The following is a 14,704-nucleotide window of genomic DNA, read 5'->3' on the forward strand; positions in this document are numbered from 1 at the left end:
TGTCAGCTAGGCTTCGACTTTGCGTAAATCTGTGACGAAGCTCTCTTCGCCTTCGTAGTAACTGTATTATACGCCTATTGAGCAACTCTGAGAACTTCTCATACATTAAAACCTTGATCATGTTTTACTGGTCTAAGGAATATTGTAAATTGCTTTTGATATTTAGCCATTTATGCTACACATATTGATCTTCAGAGCGAAATATTAGATGTAGACTACTCAGATAGTCTACAATTTGTGCCCTGTTCTCTTGTGAAGTAAAACAATTATCCTGTCTATCTTAACAGTCCATGTAACGGCTGCAGCCGTAGGTAGTGTAACAGCTCAGTAATCACTAATATCCTGCTCTCCGTCAAATGACTCACAGCGAATCGGTTTTCAGACTATCTGGTCGAAGTAATTTTCAGTCAACACATGAAGCACAACACGACTCTCTCTGCCTGGCATGAGTCTCCCTTTCTACTGAAGTTTCCTCATATCACACTAACATAATCAGGAAATTTTATGGCGACGTTCTCCAAGTTTTCTCTGAAGCATTCTGCCATCACGGTTCCTCAGACAAGTACTCTACGAAAGCATTCAATTACTATATTTGAGCCACCTTTCACGCTTACCTTCATCTAGATGTCTCAAATTCGTTTTCAGTAATAACTCCACAAGATAGCGCCGAGATCCTTGCGGCAATAAATACCTCGTCACAACTGGCGTCTAGACTATCATTGCGAAACATATTACAGTATGAATTTAGAATTTCGATAATATTCATGTCCGGTGTCACCATAATCACATATACGAATATAATTTTATAAGCGAATATTAAAAACAGTTGGTAAATCTCACATGCCTGTCCGGACAACTTTCTTTAATGTAACTGAGCATGTCAGCCTGTCGTATATACAGAAAGAGTATGTTGTGTCTCTGTAAGGCATTCATAAAACAATTTATACTATACGATGTATATCCTACCACGTAACTTTTCCATATCAAAATTAACAAATGCTTTGTCAACACTATTGAATGCTGAATGAGTAGAATAAATCAATCAAAGCTTAATGTTCATCACGTGACATCAACTGCCTAAAGCTTCTCGCTATGGTGTGAGAGTACACTTTGTGTACGGGGTTTGTGTTTTCCGTGATACTTGAAAATATTTACCAAAACCTAACTTCCAGTCGATCTTGCAGCGGGGAACTGGTGGAGTGGAGAAACGTTTCGCAGTATTCTGTGTTGTTATCGTGTATCTGGTGACAGCTGGAGTGCAGCGCTTGTACTGTAAGAAACGATAGCAATACGGCCGTCCTTTCAGTTCTGCCGTCGACCGCCTACCGTGAAAGACTTCGCAGCGAATACTTCCTCTCTGACAGGAAGCCGTATTCATTACTCATCTGAATGCGGAACTGTATGCTGCCGAGATACTTTATAGTGTCTGCTATTACTAGCAGGAGAGCCCGAGGAGCTTTAGAAGAGCGAGTTCCTGGAATATCTATCAGATTTATGCGCAAGTTCCAGAGATGCGGGTGTACGTAGACGCTGCAGCTTTGCAAGTACCCGAAATCCAATACCGAGGTCTCCCGCGAGTTTCTTTCCTTCCTTCCCCTAAATTAATGTGGTTTCTCAACTACGTAGGACATAGACTGTCCCAGATAACAAACATATAACGAAACGACAGCCACTGAACGCTGTCAAAAGTGTCTCTCCTCATTACTCAACCATTAAAATATTTAGATGATCGCGCACGAGTATAACGTGCACATAAAAAATAGACTGATGAGTGGATGTTGTGGCAAACACCACTAGAATGTAACTGCACTAGTACACGTATTTCTTGGAGCTCATGCTGCTACCTATTTAGGCAAATATTGCTTATCCGTTTTCGGAATGGATTTTCACAACATTAGGGAAAGATCAAGCGCTCGAAATACATAAAATAGATTTGACAGTAACGCCTGATAAGTGACTTTTGCATGGTTTTAGCTGAGTTAATTTAAGGTAGTTCCGACTGTTGCGAAAGTGTATCATTATACAAACTACCGCACGCGTGCCAGAAGAAGTTGCAGCAGCTTGTGATCACTTCAGCTAGCGTTACACACTGAACTACGAGCATTGGCTGACTCATTACACTGATGATGAAACGTCCAATGCTTGTCGTTAGAACTTTTTTTACTCGCGATGCGCATACCGATAGGACAATTTCCTGCTACGGCGTCACTCGGCCCCCTCTGGTAACACAGATCTAACGGAAGCAAAGAAACGAAGAAAATAACTGTAGGTATTGAACAGTCACAGAAACAAAGATTAGCGAGTAGAATGAGATATTTCCTACCTGTTACAAGTAGCGTGTTATATCTTGTCATATTTCTCTTACTGCGTCGCAGGTTTATCGGCTGACTTCCCCGTTCTCAATTTGTTTTCGGTGCTTACTCCATTTAGTTTAAGAGAAATTTCCTTCCTCATGCAATACTACATAGCAAAAACGTTTATGTCCTGACAGGTACTCTTAATGAGTATGGATTCCAGAGACACAAAATTGACATCTTTATCCTTAGTCTGCTGCGTGACGCATGTTCGACCTAATATTGACATTTGTTTATAAAAAATGAGGATATCTGTCAAATACTTGTTTCCTTCCTTGTAATTTCTGGATGAGAAGTACATCTGGGCTTATATCTGTCATTGTACATGATTTGTTTGAATAACATATCGAAACAAGAAAATATGTCTCTGAGCACTATAATACTTAACATCTGAGGTCATTAGTCCCCTAGAACTTAGAACTACTTAAACCTAACTAACCTAAGGACATCACACACATCCATGCCCGAGGCAGGATTCGAACCTGCGACCGTAGCGGTCGCGCAGTTCCAGACTGAAGCGCCTAGAACCGCTCGGCCACACCGGCCGGCATCTAAACAAGATACGCGGTTAAAATGACGAGGTTAGTACAAGTAACTTTCGTTTCCATACTAAAAATACTTTACACACGACAGATTTGTATTTATGTGCACTATTATTCGTCAAGAAAGGTTTATACCTAGGGAAAATATTAGGTGTCTCATGATCAGAATTGTAAATTTATAGCTCCTATCAAAGCCAAATTTCTAGTCGTGTGCGTCAGTTTCGTTCCAAACTGTGCTATTATCCCGCCTTGGGCCACGGGGTACGTTTTAAAAATGGATTCTGAAATCTTATTTGACGACAACAGTAAGTCTTCAAAAAATGAATAAATAAATCGAATAATAATAATAATAATAAGTAATAATAATGACAATATAGAATGGAGCGGGTGCATGTTGTTTTGTCCTTGACAGGGATTGAAGGATTTTATTGTGATCAATTTAGCTGTGCTGTACGCTATGTTAACAAGATTACGTTCTGAGTTTAAGATAAAAATTATTCTCTTTTTAAACCGTTCTGTACAGCGAAAGGCAGTTAAGAAACTGTGCAGTGCAAAGAGCAATTAGAATGCTCGTCTATAATCTCTAAACGAAACAGGAACCATCTTTTCCTTACCCAATATAACTACAACTGCATAAACACAAATTAAACGATGACCCTACATTTTAAGAACTACATTGCATCGCGTAGTAGAGACTTAATTATAATCAAACGAGAAATTTCTCAGGCAGTTTCTTCATTAACTTCAGAACAAATAAAGGCAAGGCAGGCATTCCGTCTTCAGGCCACAAGTGGCCCGTCGGGACCATCCGAACGCCGTGTCATCTTCAATTGAGGATGCGGATAGGAGGGGCGTGTGGTCAGCACACCGCTCTCCCGGTCGTTGTGATGGTTTTCTTTGACCGGAGCCGCTACTATTCGGTCGAGTAGCTCCTCAATTGGCATCACGAGGCTGAGTGCACCCCGAAAAATGGCAACAGCGCAGGGCGGCTCGATGGTCACCCATCCACGTGCCGACCACGCCCGACAGCGCTTAACTTCGGTGATCTCACGGGAACCGGTGTATCCACTGCGGGAAGGCCGTTGCCCAGAACAAATAAAAGCAGTCCCATATTGACGCAAGTTTTTCTCCCTGACTCTTGAACGATAGTGAGAACTATAGGAACGCAGTTCACGCAAGCGTACACCTATATTTGCGTGCTCGTTGTCCGCACATCAACGAGCTTCTAATGCAACAGGAATAGTAACGTTCCGTGGTTCCGTTTCCGACACGCACAGCTTGCGCCGAATTCTGAAGTCTTCGACCAGGGCGAGTCACGCAAGCTGTTTGAACAATGTTGGTCAGAGAGCTGCCAGACCTGCAACTTTTCGTTCTGTCGTAGCAATGCTTATCAATAATGCAACTGTCCCATTTTCTGTTCTGCGATGCGTGCGCTGGATTCATTTTTTGCCCGCCTCACTTGTTCCAATCTTGAAAGGGTAGAAAGCTTTGGAGGCGTTCTCACTGCATTCCATTGTGCATACTGGGAACTTCGATTCGCAGCTGTAGTTTCATATTTTGTTATGCGGCCGATTCTGTTTTGTCTTGCCGCCTGGGTGCTTCAGCAGACGGAAAACGTGTCGTATATGCATCCGGCAATTGCGAAGAGTGCAGCGGATTGCATACAGTTCAGGGACCGTCTGTGTGTCTTGTCGTCATGTCCCATTACCTTACCTATTATCGCGGGATATTGTGAGAGACGGGTAGCTAACAATTGACGGAGAATAGACATTTTAAAGCTCCACATAAATTCGTTTAGACTGGGTAAATAACAACATCAGCTGCATCATTTGTTAACCAAGTGTTCGACTGTGAAATTCGAAGCGCATTGCATTAGAAGGAAGTTGCGTCACTACGACTAGATGGATGATAAGTTTGAACTAATCGGGAACAAGTAATGCACATTAGTGATTGGCGTGTTCTCTCGGGAAGGATGACAAAAGAAAAGTGACTTTAAAAAAAATACAAGAATTACTCCATGCCACATAAAAATAACAGGCAATCTGACAGGGAGAAATGAATTAAATAGAAGTGAGACGATGTTAGCTTTCAAGTTTTCTCTGCTTGAATGATCAACAGCGTGCTTCCGGGAGTTCTGCTAAGTTTTTGTTTCCATTTTATCGGCAAAATTTCGACGATATAAAACGCACCATCTCTCAGCTTTACCCATTTGTGGTGGATGTCGTGCCCCGCGAGATCTTAGTAAACTGAGTGCCGGACTTCAAGCCTTGATTAAATTGAAGCCTCCGTTCCTATTTACTATGTTTTGTCACACCTTCATTTCGATAGACTACTTAATTATGCTGTCCAAAAACTTGACGTTCGCACCACGATAGTCGTCTCATCGTATTGCTTTATAATGTTAAAGATGATCAAGCCTCAGGTGTGTATCGCATACCAAGCGAATGTCGCATGTTTTTCGTGGGGCAGGCTATCGGAAAGATGAACAGAAATGCAAAAACCATTAGTTACACAACCGACTGAAACAGTCGTTGCGCCACTATAGGAGGATACAAGATGACTTATACTGATGAGCCAAAACATTATAACCACCTGCTTAATAGCTTGTTTCTCCAACTTTGGAACTAAATACATCACTGATTCTGGATCTCAGGGATCCGACAGTTTGTTGGTAAGTTTGTAGAGGTATGTGGCATTAGATACCTACATACAGGTCATGAGATTTGTGTAAATAACGAGCACCCGATAGCGATCCACGTGGGTTGCATAGGATTTACACCAGGTGACTTTTGAACTCCGAGATATCAATGTGAGTTCATTGTAATGCTCCTAAAACAACTGTAGCACAGTTCTGGCCCCGAGACACGGACAATTATACTGCTGAAAGACGACATCGCCGTCGAGGATGACATCAAGCACGAAGAGGTGCAGCCGGCCACTGTGGCCGAGCGGTTCTAGGCGCTTCAGTCTGCAACCGCGCTACCGCTACGGTCACAGGTTTCGAATCCTGCCTCGGGCATGGATGTGTGTGATGTCCTTAGGTTGGTTAGGTATAAGTAGTTGTAAGTTCTAGGGGACTGATGACCTCAGATGTTAAGTCCCATAGTGCTCAGAGCCATTTGAATCATTTTTGAAGCGGTGCAGGTGTCTTGCAGCTGTCAGCGTGTCATCGATTACTACGACAGGTTCCAGCAAGTATCGGAGAACGTCTCCCATATCATGATACTGCTTACATCAGCCTGCGTCCGTGACGCGCGGCATGTTTCGAGCCGCTGTTCACATCGATGACGGCGTTCGTGGAGACGACCGTCGACATAGTGTAGCAAAAATGTGATTAACTCAAAGAGCCGACACGTTTCCGCTGATAGATAGTCGAATTCCGATGGTCTCGTGTCCCCCTCAGTCGTAATAGACGATGGCCAACATGTGAACACCTATGGGTTGTGTGCTGCGGAGCTCCACGTTCAACTATGTACGATGAACGGTGTGCTCCGAAACACTTGTGCGTGCACCAGCAATGTGCTCTTTCAGCAGAGATGCCACAAATCAACGTCGAACCTACTTCACAGTACAGACAAGCCTCCAAACCCCACGTTCTGTGAAGAGCCGTGGACGTCCAAACATTTCTCGCCTATTGGTAATTTCACTGTCCTTTTACCTCTTTTCGTATATGCTCACGGCAGTGACGCGAGAAAATTCGCCCAGCTTCGTCGTTTTCGAGATACTCGTTCGCATGCTGTGCGTTGTAATTACCTGCCCTTTGTCACAGTCAGTAATCTCAACGTATTTCCTCATTTGCAGCCCATATCTTTGCTAGGGCGTATCGCCGTCCGTGTCTGCTCCGCTTATGTACCTATGTTACCGCGTCACGTGCCCGGAACGCCACCAGGCGGCTTCCAACGTCACAGCGGTCATAATGTTTTGGTTTATTAGTGTACAAGGACAGGTCCCTAGTGGTGGGATCGATTTTTTGACGCCATCTATACGGTGATGTTGGTTAAGATCCTAGGTATCCCAACCCCCAGCGATTGATCCTGCTGGACACTCATTTTTATTTCTATCACTTTTCACGTAATTGTAATCATCGTATCAATTGTTTCATCTGCTCCCATTTTTCTTCCTGTCGTTTTTTGTCCACTTTGAATCATTGTTCGTGTAGTTTTATCTATTTTTATGGATTAACTTCAGTGTAATTTGTTCCGTTTTACTATCCTGTACTTTTGTCCATATTATTTCCGTTCCTCAGTTTCTTTTAATTTCGTTTTATTTATAATCCCGTCCTTCGTTTGAATCTTCATGTACATAACTTTGTCCGTAATGGAATAAGAACTTTTTAAGTGACTGTGTGACGATTGCCATCCAAGAAAATGTGTATCTTGTAACGAAAAATACATTTTTAATACCATTGCGCAGTCAATATAAATAGAGTACTTCGTCTTCTGCTTTAACCAATATGTGGGCAATTTCAAATGTTTAAATATTGTTATAGATACATAAAAAGAATTAAATTCAATTCCATAGAGATTCCAAGTTGAAAAAGAATGATAAGAAGATAAAATAAGAGCAATTGGAAAAGTTACTACGGTGATTAAAATGAGGTGACAAAGGAATAGAAATGAAAAAATTACCTTTAACCCAATTAACTGAATAAAACTAATGTTCAAAGGCATTTCCATAAACCTTTAAAAATAAAAAATAAATGCAAACCACCTTTTGTGATTCGAACCCACAAAAATTTTGCATTAGAGGCCTGTGCCTTAACCGTGACACTTCGCAGCCAGTTTGTTGTACATTTTTTTTTTTTAAGCTGTAAAGATTGTCGTGAACTTCCGAATTTTTTTCACCGATTACTCACAAACGAAGGCCCACCAGAGTGAATGGTTGGAGGGTGTGATATTTGGGATCTTAACTTACATCACTATGTAGATGATTAACTTCTCATGGTTGAGGTTCACAGTCCTGTAGAATTTTTTCAAGGACATCATATTCGCCGTTGAATGTAGATATTTTTATTTCACTGCAAAAGATTCTGCTTTGGCACATGTGAGACTTAAATGTCTAAAACAGACCTTTTCGTTGTAAAAATGCAGTAACATCAGAGCAGTGTGAAGCTCCGTATGTCGTGGAATGATGTAAATTGCTTGAAATGTTACGGGTATTAACATCATTCCCGTAAATCTTTACAGCTTGATGACGTAAACATTGGGTAAATTTCATGTAATTTACATCATTTCATGACGTAGGGAGCTTCACATTGGTCTGATGTTATTGTATTTTTACAGGGAAAAGGCCTATTATAGACCATGACATGTGTACATGTCGGAGGATTCTAAAGCCTGGCACGTGCCGAAGCAAAATCTTTTGCAGTACTACTTGAAAATGGTCCGAAGGCACAAATTGCAATAATGAAATAATTTGTACAGTCAACGGCAAAAATGATGTACTTTAAAAAAAACCATTCAGAGGTTTTCAAAAAGTTCATCCCACCACTAGGGCCGGCCGGTGTGGCCGAGCGGTTCTAGGCGCTACAGTCTGGAACCGCGCGACCGCTACGGTCGCAGGTTCGAATCCTGCCTCGGGCATGGATGTGTGATGTCCTTAGGTTAGTTAGGCTTAAGGAGTTCTAAATTATAGGGGACTAATGACCTCAGAAGTTAAGTCACATAGTGCTCAGAGCCATTTGAGCCACCCCCTGGGGACCTCTCCTTGTTAGATAAAATTTCTAGTATGTGTCTTCTCGGTACCTTTTGTGCTGACATATCTGAATAAAACGTTCTCTGTGTTCAAGCCGCGTCTGTTCGAATTGACGCTGCTTGAAAACTGAGAGGATTTTATTCTAGTAGGCGTGATGAGAGGCAGATAGCTCTAAATATAGAGAAACATGAGTTAATGCGGATGAGTACGAAAACTAAACTCGTAATGCTTGGATACAGCATTAATAGTGTTCTCCTTAATACATTCACCACATTTAAATATCGGGAGAAATTTTGCGTAGCGATATGATATGGAACGAGCATTTGAGGATTGCGGTAGGGAAGGCAATTAGTCGACTTCGGTTTATTGGGAAAATTTTAAGAAATTGTGGTTCAGCTGCTAAGGAGACAGCATAGAGATCGCTAGTGCGACCTGGCCTTCATAACTAGTCGAGAGTCTGGGATCCTCAACAGGTCAGTTTGAAGGAACGTATCGAAGCAGTTCAGAGCCGGGCAGCTAGATTTGTTGCCGGAAGGTTCGAATAACACTTAAGTATAAGGAGATGCTTCGAGAACTGAAATGGGAATACCTGGAGGGAAAGCGCCGTTATTTGCGCAGAAGACTGCTGAGAGAGTTTAGAGAACAGGCATTTGAAACTAACTGCATTCACTGTCGCCAATATACATTTCGCGTAAGGATTTCGAAGATAAGATACGACAAATTAGGGCTCAGACGGAGACATATAGACAGTCTATTTTTCCTCGCTGAATTGCCGAGTGGAACAGGAAAGGAAATGCCTAGTAGTGGTACAGGTACCCTCCACCACACATCCTGCTGTCGCTTGCGGAGTTTGTATGTAGAAACAACCAAGCAAATCAGTTGTCACCACGCATTGCCTCGAATATTACCATGAAATGAAATACCGTGAGATCAGTGTAGTAGCGCAAACGCCAGGATTCTAGAATGGCACAATTAAGGAGTGTATAGAAATGGAAATACGAGGAAAGCTAATACACAGGGACGGAGGGATTGAAATGAGTTTACTAAAATCTCGCCTGGAAGTCATGTTTCACTGTAGTTACAGTATCATCTATGGTTTTCTTATTTTTTCTATTAAATAAGAAAATAATCGCTCTTTACTATCTATTCATTTAGAAATTTCGTTTTGAAGGAAAATGTTCACAAATTTGCAAACAAAGTTTCCTATACGGCTGTTGCAAGGTAGGCTGTGCTGAAACATAAGTGCAAAGAAAATATCATATAGGTTCCTCCGTTTCCGAGGTAAATAGCATTGAAGGTAGTTAATCGGGCCGTCGAGCTCGCCACAAATTGAAACGCCACGCCAAAGACGCTCTATTCAAAGGTGTTCTTCGTTCGGTTTTCTAAGACCAAACAACAGAGTGATACAAAAACTGGTCATGGGACTGTAGTAGGGATTGAACCCGATCTAAAAGCTGAGCAGTCTCGTGCACTATCATCTACGCTACGAGAACAACTGACACTGAATGTATCTGGCGGGTGGCTTGAGTATACGCTCTCAACAGTCTGATTGACTAACTTCAATGTTAATTAACTCGAAAGTGGTGCAATGTATAAAATTTTTCCTAACAATTATTTTTCATCACAACCTAACCTGTAGCACCCTTATAAACTTTCTGACTGTTATGAGCACCCTGTGTATAAACTTGTCTGTCTGCATGACACTTTATTCCTTAAAATGGTTAATGGGTTTCAGCAAACCGCCATCGTCAGAGCAAAACATTAAAGAATGAGTACAGCATATTGCGTCAAACAGTACTTGATCGTACTGACGTGGGTATACACTTATTCTCGGTACGATCATGTACTATTTGACGTAATACGATCTGCTCATCCTTTAAGTTTTTGAAAAGACAATGGTAGTTTGGTGAAACGATTTATCTATTTGAAGGAAAAAAGTGTGATCCAAATAGTCAGCTTTTGTAAGTGCATAATGGCCGAAAATCTGTATAAAGGTTTCCTATCTTCCATTATCTTCATAATTAATGCCCTCCATACACTCCCATCTTCCAAGATGACAACAGCTGTGTTCACATGGTTTCACGCATACATTCCTAGTTTGAAGGACACTCACGCACTGTATCGTACCTCGGCAGGTCCGCTAAATATGTTTGGGATTATTGTTAAGTGATATCTATACGGGATTTAATGAGCGGCTTCAGCTGGGTATGGCGCACCAGAAGAAACTTTTGGACGAGCTTCCTCGTCCGACTGTGGCAGATATCTAGACGAGATGTTGCACGTTGTTAACAAGGTTACTTCATGGGGTGACTAACTTTCGTTCGGCGTCCTCATCTCAAGGTTGCGTTAGAAGCCGAGAAGATCGTATTAGAGGAGGAGAAACAGATGTATTCGTTCGCAGCAGAAATTGGTGACCGAATGAATTGATCCAAGGCCGAAATACGACGGACCACCCACATATTAGAGCTTAAGAAAGCCAGCAAGCGTTCTTTAGTTACTTCGCCACACGCCATTGGGTGGCTTGCGGAGTATAAATGTAGATGTAGATGTAGAATCGTGAATTAGGTTAAAACCTCTGCTACAGTGGAAGAAGGGTCACACACACACACACACACACACACACACACACACACACACACACACACACACACGCACGCACACCAACAAAATTCAACGATCAGTACTGAGAATATGAAGCACCAGTTGTCAAATATGGGATATATTTACCACAATATATTTCGTGACTACTTCATCTCGTTGTCAACTGCTATAAAACGGGGAAACAAATCTATAAATCGCTAAGCTATACACTCTAACAACCATGTAAATATCTATATTGATCTGCACTATAACATATTATAAAGTTTCTGTGCCATTAGGCGTTGTCGGAAGTAAGAAGACAGCAGCAAACATATATTGTCAAACATAAAACTCTTTCATGGACTTCTCTTGTTGGCTTATTATAATCTTGCAAGGCTAAGTCGTAAAATAAAGCCAGATGCCTACACAAACCAAAGATCATAGTATCCTGTAAGCCAGGAGATGACAGAAACACCCAAAAGGCATTTCTGGGCCCACTTTAGCGGTGTTCTTCTTGAGAAGGAGCAACCATCTTTTTCTACTTAGCGGTGTTAGGGTCTGATCTGTCCTGTAGGTTATTCTACACGATCCATTCACTTTAACGTGACCACCACCTATGTTCGACGTCATCGTGCAATAACCGCAGCTTGCAGGTGGCAGCACTAGCTGTTGAGGGTACATAAAAATGGCGGGGGGGGGGGGGGGGGACGCGAGAAACGGTGCAGTCGTTGTCATAAAGCGGAAACAGAGCGAGTCATCTGACGTCCAAATGGTCATAATGATTGGCTTTCAGCCCAAGAGTGGAAGAATTTCCAAAACGGATAAAATTATAAAATGTCCGCGTGCCTCCGTAGTTAAAGTATACCGTGCACGGCAAAATGGCGCTATCCAAAACCACCGCTGAGGCGAATGTGAAGCATGATGGGCCATAGATGACAAAGATGAACGACGGCTGCGTAGATGTAGATGGACGAAGAGACTTGCAACTGTTGAGCAACTCACCGCGCACAGGTGAAGCAAGGGGCTACCAGCAGTGTCTCCTCAACGACCGTTCAGTGAACGTTGCTGTGTATGAGCCTCGGCAGCGGGCGCCTGCTCTGTGCAACCATGCTGACTGCTGTTTATACACGACTAGGGCAGAAATTTACATCCCAGTACCACAACCGAACGTCCACTGAGTGGCGACAGGTGGCCCTTTTCTGATGAATCCCGTTTCACGCACCATCGAACTAATGGCCTTTGGCATATACAGCCCTGCACCAATCGTTGGAGAGATCCAAGCCGGAAGAGGGAGCACTATGGTCTAGTAAATGTTTTCGTGGGGTTCTTTGCGTAATATCGTCACTGTGGAAGGGGCAATGGATCAATAAAAGCATTCATCTATCCTTGGGGAGCAGGTCCGCTCCTACTTGAAGTTTGTTTTCCTTGGCGCGATGATGTCTACTAGCAGTACAACGCAGCGAGTCACACAGATCGCAGTATACGGGCGTGGTTCGGAGAGCAGCAGCATGAGTTAAGCGTACTCCCCTGGCCACCAGACCCCACGGATTTGAACCCAATCGAGAATTTGTGGAGCCTCTTCAATAGGGCTTTTCGCGCCATGAATCCTCAGCCGTGAAACCCACTGCAGCTGGCCACAGGCCTGGACTCGTTGTGGCTCCACATACCTGGCGGTACCATTCAGAACCTCACTGATTCTCTTCCTACACTTCTAGTAGCGGTATGCGCTGCAAAATTTGGTTATTCAGGCTTCTGATAGGTGGCCACATTAATGTGAAGCACACATTGCAAATTAAGTGACGTACTGGTTTTTAAGAATTGCTGGGAATTGCGGTATTGTTCAAAGATTTCATATAAACAGTTGGGACTGTGATGCATGCGTTACAGGAAATCATTATCTTTGGTTTGTATAGATATCTGGCTTTAGTGTCTTTTGAAAATATTGTACGCCGATATGAGACGTTAATGTAAGAGTTTTATGTTTGACATTGTGTGTTTGCTGCCGACTTTTTACGTTTGACGGTGCCTGGTGATATAGATACTTTAAGGTATGTTGTAGTGCAAGACAATACAGATATTTACATGGTTTTCAGTATGTGTGGCACTGCGGTGTATTCATTTGTTTTCTTCTTTTATACCACTTGATAATGAGATAACGTAGTGCCGACATATGTTGTGGTAAATGGTTGATTGGCTGTTTTTGGGGAAGGAGACCAGACAGCGAGGTCATCGGTCTCATCGGATTAGGGAAGGATGGGGAAGGAAGTCGGCCGTGCCCTTTGATAGGAACCATCCCGGCATTTGCCTGGAGCGATTTAGGGAAATCACGGAAAACCTAAATCAGGATGGCCGGACGCGGGATTGAACCGTCGTCCTCCCGAATGCGAGTCCAGTGTCTAACCACTGCGCCACCTCGCTCGGTTGTTGTGGTAAATACATCACACATTTGGTAACTGGTGCTTAATATTCTCAGTACTGATGCACGAGACAAGTGTACGATGAGTTGACAACAGATAAAATGTAGCGAATATAGTAAGTTAATTAGGTTAGTTAATTTACCTATTACGATTGGTGTCGAAATCTACGAAAAAATAATTACGTTTATCCAGAGTGCTTCTGTGTGGTAAATGGGACCAGAAGATAGCATCCTGGATGTCAGAGAAAGAAGGACCGCACGACTTCCTCTGAATGTTCAACACTAGGAAAGCAGAATTTTGAGCGTATACCGGATTACCACTGCGATACCAGCGGAGAACGACAGCGCTGCGTTGGCGAATTACGGTCGTTCCAGCCTACGTGTCACCAACCCACAAGTAAGTGCTCGCTGGGCTAGACAGAAGACCACGATCCACCACAAACGTCAGACCGTAAACTTTTAAATACCGTCGCGAAATGGCAAAATTTGTGAACGATAATCTCTAGTTCAAGTACCGCTAGTAACTCAACTGGTTTACGGGCTACTTACAAAGTAGAAGCGGAGTGTTAGCTATGGCAGACGTAGAAAAATTTACCATCCGCTGCACCAGCGGCGGTGCTTTCTCCGGAACACTGGTGATAACGTCTGGCGCTCTCTGTGTTCCTCTTCACACCCGCGAGGGGTTAATAACGGCGGAGAGCTGAGCCATTCTGCAGCGACGAAATTCATAACAGGAAACCGCTCATAGGCAGGGTCGGGCTGATGACGTCCTTGTTCCGTGTTCACGCATAAATGAGCCCTCCCTAAACTCCTCCCATTAAAGTCGCGGCTATAATCGTTCGAACCGAGATAACAGCAGCTTCCGCCTAATGTTGCCTGTGCTTTTCTCCACCGTTAACAATACTTTCCTCAGACTGCTAGCTTTCACCTTGTCTGCTGTTCGCGCTTCCACAGTTTGACAGTGTTTCTTGTGAGTGCGCTTCAGTCCGGAACCGCGCGCCTGCCACGCTCGCAGGTTCGAATCCTACCACGGGGATGGATGTGTGTGATGTCCTTAGATTAGTCAGGTTTAAGTAGTTCTACCTCTAGGGGCCTGATGACCTCAGATGTTAAGTCAC

At 43.1% G+C, this 14,704-nt stretch overlaps 1 protein-coding gene and 1 pseudogene across 1 annotated transcript in view; one reads left to right on the forward strand and one right to left on the reverse strand.

Moving 5' to 3' along the window:
* Positions 1-14,704, forward strand: part of LOC124606203 (pancreatic triacylglycerol lipase-like) — a 425,509-nt gene that overhangs the window by 344,354 nt on the left and 66,451 nt on the right. The window lies entirely within an intron of this gene.
* On the reverse strand, positions 3,867-3,983 carry LOC124608165 (annotated as a pseudogene).

The sequence above is a fragment of the Schistocerca americana genome, chromosome 3 (assembly GCF_021461395.2).
Source record: "Schistocerca americana isolate TAMUIC-IGC-003095 chromosome 3, iqSchAmer2.1, whole genome shotgun sequence".
Taxonomy (NCBI): Eukaryota; Metazoa; Arthropoda; class Insecta; order Orthoptera; family Acrididae; genus Schistocerca; species Schistocerca americana.